The 7,282-nt window shown below is 37.8% G+C and overlaps 1 pseudogene; it reads right to left on the bottom strand.

Annotated features, from left to right (window-relative positions):
- Positions 1–1,013: 1,013 nt before the first annotated feature.
- LOC136665711 (class II histocompatibility antigen, B-L beta chain-like) lies at positions 1,014–5,411 on the bottom strand (annotated as a pseudogene).
- Between the last annotated feature and the right edge of the window lie 1,871 nt (positions 5,412–7,282).

The following is a 7,282-nucleotide window of genomic DNA, read 5'->3' as shown; positions in this document are numbered from 1 at the left end:
TTCTCTCTGTGTCTGCGAGGGTTTCCTCCGGGTGACTGTCTGTGAGGAGTTTGGTGTGTTATCCCTGTGTCTGCGTGGGTTTCCTCCGGGTGCTCTGGTTTCCTCCCACATTCCAAAAACACACATTGGTAGGTGGATTGGAGACTCAAAAGTGTCCATAGATGTGAGGTTCTATCTGCAGAGCTGTGATTAAATGAGGCAATAAAGGGCAGGAAATGTGCTGTAATTGTAAGTCAATCAGGGTGTCAATGCAAAATATAAATACTGCACTGTCAGGTTTAAAATTAATAACATTATTTTGTCAGTGCATCGAGGTAAATCTACAGTACCACAGTAAAAAATCTTTAAATGCATGAAGAAGAGCATGAAACTGGTTCTTTTAAGTAGAGTCTAGGCATGTACGCCTAATTGTGCACACATCTACACATAGTTCCCAGCTGGAACCAAAAGAATAACAGGTTCTTCAGTGCTCCAGAAAAAGCACAGAATTCAAATGAAGTGTTATGGTTCAGTGGAATTGTGCGAGTCTTTTACAAACTGTTCTTTAAATAAATAAAAGGAAATAAAAACAGGAAAATATATTTGTGTGTTTTCTGTGGCTGTGGTCAGTGTGACGTGAGCCACGATGGCTATTTTTTCTCCACTGTTCTCTTAGTTCTCTCTGTTCTGGAGCTCAGCAAATAACTCAGAACTCAGAGTAATTTCCACACGTGTATCTTATCTCACTGTGATCTGACTGCCGCAGTAAACAGTGGATAAACCATGACTCTGTCCTGACTCTGTTTATCGCTGGCTCTGATGAGGATTCAGCCACAGTGACACTGGTACAGAGCAAGTCTGCAGTGCCCCTATCTTGTTTGCTGAGCAAAAATTCATTTACAACATAGCCTTGTTCAGTCGTACTGTTTCTTTATTTTACAATTTTAAGAAGGAATTTTCACAGAGAAATACTCAATAGTTATTTATTTAGGGTGACATGCAAAGCCTTGGCGTATTTAGACAACGTACATGTTACATGTTACATATTTTATGACAGATATTTTCTATTGCATTAATTTTATTTTTTGTTTGTTTGATTATATTATTTTCTTTTCTTTTTGATTACAATACACTTAACTGCTTCCACACCACAGGTTAATTGTGAGTCCTCTGTAAAAACAGAATACAAAATAAAATGTTATAATTAAACATATTCAGTAGTTACAAACAAAAAAGTAAGCCAGCCAAGGTGCAGCTTACCTGCTCTTCACCTGGCACCAGCATCCGCCCTGTAAACATACAATAATAATCATAATTTAGTAAACTAATTAAATACATTAAACCTACAGATTAACAGCTAAACTCTGTGATCTCCACTGACCTAAAGATTTCTTCTTGTAGTAGATGAATCCAGCAGCTGAGAGGATGATCCCCAGCACCAGCCCCGACGCTCCGATCACAAACTTGTTCCTTTCAGACTCAGGGAGAGGGTCTGTGGGACATGGACATTTTCATTAATGTTATGTAACAACAGTATGTTTGTTTATGTTTTTTTAATTTATTCATGAATCATCTGTGACCCTTATCCAGTTCAGGGCGGCGGTGGGTCCGGAGCCTACACGGAACCACTGGGCGCAAGGCAGGAACACACCCTGGAGGGGGCGCCAGTCATTCACAGGGCAACACACACTCACACGTTCACTCACACACCAATGTGTGTTTTTGGAGCGTGGGAGGAAACCGGAGCACCCGGAGGAAACCCACACAAACACAGGGAGAACACACCACACTCTTCACAGACAGTCACCCGGATGAAACCCACGCAGACACTGAGAGAACGCACCACATGCCTCACAGACAGTCACCCGGAAGAAACCCACGCAGACACAGGGAGAACACACCACACTCCTCACTGACAGTTACCCGGAAGAAACCCACGCAGACACAGGGAGAACACACCACACTCCTCACTGACAGTCACCCGGAAGAAACCCACGCAGACACAGGGAGAACACACCACACTCCTCACTGACAGTTACCCGGAAGAAACCCACGCAGACACAGAGAGAACACACCACGCTCCTCACTGACAGTCACCCAGAGGAAACCCACGCAGACACAGAGAGAACACACCACACTCCTCACAGACAAGTCACCCAGAGGAAACCCACGCAGACACAGGGAGAACACACCACACTCCTCACAGACAGTCACCTGGAGTGGGTCTCAAACCCACAACCTCCAGGACCCTGGAGCTGTGTGACTGTGACACACTGCTCGACATAGCAACATGAATTAGAAAATCTCTAGAGAATACATACCATTACATACATACACCAATCACAAGGTATTATTAAACTACTTTTGAGTTTAACCAAAACATAAGATGTGAGTGAAATGGTTCCATAGTCCCTCTTTAGTACTGGCTATTTAGTGAGGCACTATTTAGCTGACTACATAGCACTAGAAATATTAAATGTATTCATACATTTTACTGTCCATTGCTTAGTAACAAAGAAACTCACAGTGCATCCTGGTCCACATTCAGCTCATGTAGTTAACTGTGATGTTCACTATAAAATACGAGTGCCTTGTGGGAGATTGTAGTGCCCTTAAAATCATGCTCGAATTAAACTGTACGATTTGGAGATTCAGAGAAACGAAGCATTCAGTGGTGCCCTAAAATGTACATTGGGAGTCATTTTGGACACAGTCATACTCTACCATTACAGTCTATGAATATAATTCTCTCAATTCGTCATGAAGGAGTCTCTTAATTTTTTATCCTCACCCCAGTCGTAGATCATAGGTCCTGAGAAGCTGGTGTGCTCCACCACACAGGAGATTCTCTCTCCAGATCTGGGGGTGTACTCCAGGTGAGAGTGGATCTGGTAGTACCAGTCTCCATCAGCCATCTCATCAGTGGCAGTCACACGAGTGGTTTCCCTTTTCCCGTCTCTCAGCCAGTACACATCGATGGCTGGAGGAAAGAAATCATACGCGCTGCACGTCAACATGGCCGTGTGTCCATTACTGGGCTCCGGTTCAGATCTTAGACGGATCTTTGGTTTCACTGCAGAAAGCAAAGATTGTATTAGCGCCTGTAAAATCACCTGAAATCAAGTAAATTCAACTGAAAACATTCTAAGGTCTATCACTTATGGCGCTTTTCCACTGCATAGAATCTACTCGAGTTGGCTGTACTTTTTTGCTTTGTCATCAGGTAAATTTGGTCCTGGTCCCTGGAAATTGGTTCTTTTTTAGTTCCTTTTCTCTTGCGGTACCAAATGTCCTTTGTCTTTCCATCTGATCTCATTAAGGAGATCTCTTTTTAATTAATTAATTAATTGTTGTGGTCTTTGTATTGTGAAGCTATCAATTTAAGATTAATATTTCTTTTTAAAAGACTCCCAACATACTCCTTACAGATTCACATTAACTTTTCCTTTATAACAGGATATATTCTGCTCTTGCTGGCATGTAGGGGAAAGCTTGGTGGATAACTAGCTAATGCTACTATAACAACAAACGTTTTAAGCCTTTAAGAGTTATAGAAAAGCTGAGGCATAGAAGGGATTATTTGTTACTAGCGTGCATGCTATGAGCAAAAATAGTTTTTATAAACATTGAGTTCAATTCCAAATCATATCTAGCACTGAGCGAACCAGTTTAGCTTGATGCTAACCTAGCTTGCTACCAAAAACAATTTCTATACCACACGTTTGTTATTTTACTCTCTTAATAAGGTCATTAATAAGGTAATTTCTGAATCCGGGAACTCCATTCAGATCATTTATAAATCTATACTTCTCATTTCTTTATCTGTGTGTTTATTTAAATATATTTAAGCCATAAAATATCATATTAATAATTTTACTGCTCAAAACATTTTCAGTGTGGTTTAATAGCTGACTGCGTTAGACAGACATTCTTTTGCTTTAGAGCATCAGCACCTGTGGCAGACGCGCCTGTGACCTCCACACCAGAAATGACGCCGCCATGTTACACTGGTAGGTTTTTACAAAACACATGGGTCTTTACAAACAAAGAAACTATGAAAAGATTTAATTCACAAACGGTGGCAATGCATTTAGACAACGTTGAGCTTTCAGTGGAAAAACAGGGTTAATTGTTTATACATATATAAAGTGTAATCTGTATGTGCCACTTTTACCTGTTTTATCCAGAAAAGAAGAGAAGGCTATATTTAGAGTAGGTCTGCAGAGTATTTCCAGCTGTGCTCTTATTATCTGTAACCCTGTGCCGTTGTTCCAGGACTCTGCAATCTGTATTCCAAGCTTAGTGTAGCCTACAAACATCCCCACAGTGCTGTTGAACTGTGCTGCTAGTTTCTTATTTAAAAAAATGCTGTAGATGTATTCCATATCAGTCAGATCTGGCGAACTAGTGAAGCACTCAACCAGCATGTAAAGATAGTATCCATCTGGCAAAGAAATAAATAAATTATTTAAATAACAGTATTAATAAACACAATGACAGAAAATTCATATAAATAAGATTTTCAACTATAGAGTGTGCCACTTCTTATCTTCTGAACACTTGTTAATTACTGTTAAAAACTCTAAAACAGTTAATTAATATATATATTGTTTGACATGTTCTTGCCATGTTGTTCTGTGTTGTGAGCTGCTTTAAAGAGCACATGGGTGTAGATAAGTCCCTAGGTTCCTAGGTTTTATTTATTCACAAAGCTTTCAACATTTACTAACATTGTCTAATTGACAAAAACTCAATTTTTCCATTTTTAGGATAATAAATAAAAAATAGGATATACATGTTTTTTAGGATATTAAATAAAAACATATGACAAAAAAAATAAAAAACTTGAACCTAAAAATAATAACAGATTATGGCAAGAAATGTGAAAAAAAATATTATTAATTATAATTATGAATTAATAATAATAATAAAAAAAATAAACATGCTGCGTGTTGTTTCTTTGGTCTGTTGTGTATTTCCCATAATCTGACTTTATGGTGATCCGAGTCTGGCCTCTTATGGGTAAAAAATCAGTGATCAGAGTTCACTGCATTTCTCAAGGGCAATATACACTTTTTATTTTAAAATCAATTTCACTTTTTGTTCTGTTGTATTTGCATATCACTTTACTTTATTACAGGAGGCCAATGTGAAATATGCATCTGTTGTGCTGAGCTGGTGTAAATGGCATTAAATTATGACGTAAAGCCTTTATTTCTTGCTGTTGTTCAGACATCCCATAGTTAAATAATATATAGTATACACATACACATACATACATATATGATTTTTAAAATAGCTATAAATATAAACACACCTGTTCTGACGGTCAGAGTCAGGAGGAGCAGCAGCTGCAGACTCAGGAACATTTTCACCTCGATCTGTGTCCAACAACCGAGAGAGTTTCAGAGAGAGAGAGAGAGAGAGTTCATACACACAGCTCAGTTCACCAACCAATCACAGTCCGATACATCACTTCATCACCTGTTACTAGGCACTGATTAAAGCATTTGAGGTTTCCTGATTTAGGAGTCTAAAGTTATTGCTGTGTTATTGCTCTAACGTTATATTTCCCCCCTGTAATTCAGGCCCTGACCCCAGTCTTATCTGTGGGTTTCTGTGATAATGGCTCCAGGATGCCACAGTGTGAAACTGAGTTATAGAGAGGAGATTACACCTGTCTGGTCATGGGCTCTCATGTATTCATACTTTTCATAAAATCAGCACACAGCGCAGTACAACATAACTGGGTTCCTTCTGAACCCACCCAAACGATAATACAGACAGAAACAAAGCCATAACAAAATCAGAATTAGATTATTACAAGATTAGATTAAAAAACCTTAAATGCAGATTTAGAAAAATAATCAGTAAAAGCATACATATGTACTCTGTCTCATTATTTAACAACACAGAAACAGGCCTGCAGAAGGGCAAGGAAAATCAAAAATGGAATCTAGTAATGTACTTAAAATCTATATTCTTCAAAATGTCACTCTCAGTAGACAGCAGTCAGGTGCGTAGCAGAGTCAGGTGTGTAGCAGATCACAGCTTTTTTCTAACTATTGAGAGTTTGGAAAAAGACAGATATCAGTTGCCATTTGTGACCCTTCATACAGTAATTTTTCTAAATTGTTTAACAATTTGTTCCACCAAGGCAATGATGACTTCCACTGCTATGATAACGCGATAATGTGAGGCATTGGACAACCTGGTTCTGGTTGAGAATAATATGGATGTTGAGGCGCTCATCACATACTCTGTCTCGTTGACTGTAGAAAACATGGACAGCACGTTTCTTAAAAGTGAACTCATTGGTAACACTTTATATGAAGGGTGTCTATGAAAGACATTCATAATTGTTCATGAATTAAATCAACATTCATAAAGTATAAATGTTTTATCTGATGTTAATTTTGACCCGTATGTCTTTTTATTGTGAGACATTGTTCAAAATTAACATCCTCATTTTCTATTTTGAAATACTACATTACTACTTTCAGAGAAACTCAGTAAAAATTACCTGGATTTACTCCCCTGGTAAAAAAGTGATTTTAGTGACAAAGTCCATAGACTTTTATTATTATTTTGTCTTATGCGTTTGTATTTTGTACGTTGTTGTTCTTTCACCTTTCTACTGTTTTTTCGTTTTGGCCACAGGTTTAAGTCACCACTCTGTATATTGCTGAGGAACATGTTATTTATTTTAATTTTATCTTGTTGGGTTAATGCTAGCAATATTATCCCAAGTATTGTACTTTCTGACTTACGGTACTGAAGAAGGCACAAGAATAAGGAATTATCCAGTTTAATTTACACTCAGTGAGATTAAATGCCATATGTACCATTATCCCAAAGATTCTGTTTTTATTTCTATTTTATTTGCATTACTTCAAAGTTACAAATGGACCATTCATCCAGTGAAAAATTTACCTCAGAAGTGATGGAAGCCACATTAACCTGAGTGAAATGCATGTGGATCTTTAAACTGCAATGTGAAGTAGTTGACTTACATCAAGGATATCCAGCATCTACAGGGAATAGAGTATTATGGTCGTGTAAAGTTCACTCAAGTTACAACAAGTCTCACCACCATACGATTCAAATCTAGGTTTTAACCCTTTAATGATAGACACATGAAATAACAATATAATAAAACTGTTTTTTTTTAAGTAACACATTATGTGGCCCTTTATCTAAAAATCTAAATTTAATTTTAAATTATGGCTCATATAAGTTCTAAATGCATCATTTTTAGGCATTTACCAATATATATTTTTCTTTAATTGGTCTTTCATTGAGT

The sequence above is a fragment of the Hoplias malabaricus genome, chromosome 14 (genome assembly GCF_029633855.1).
Source record: "Hoplias malabaricus isolate fHopMal1 chromosome 14, fHopMal1.hap1, whole genome shotgun sequence".
Classification (NCBI taxonomy): domain Eukaryota; kingdom Metazoa; phylum Chordata; class Actinopteri; order Characiformes; family Erythrinidae; genus Hoplias; species Hoplias malabaricus.
This window is presented reverse-complemented; position numbering and strand designations above follow the sequence as displayed.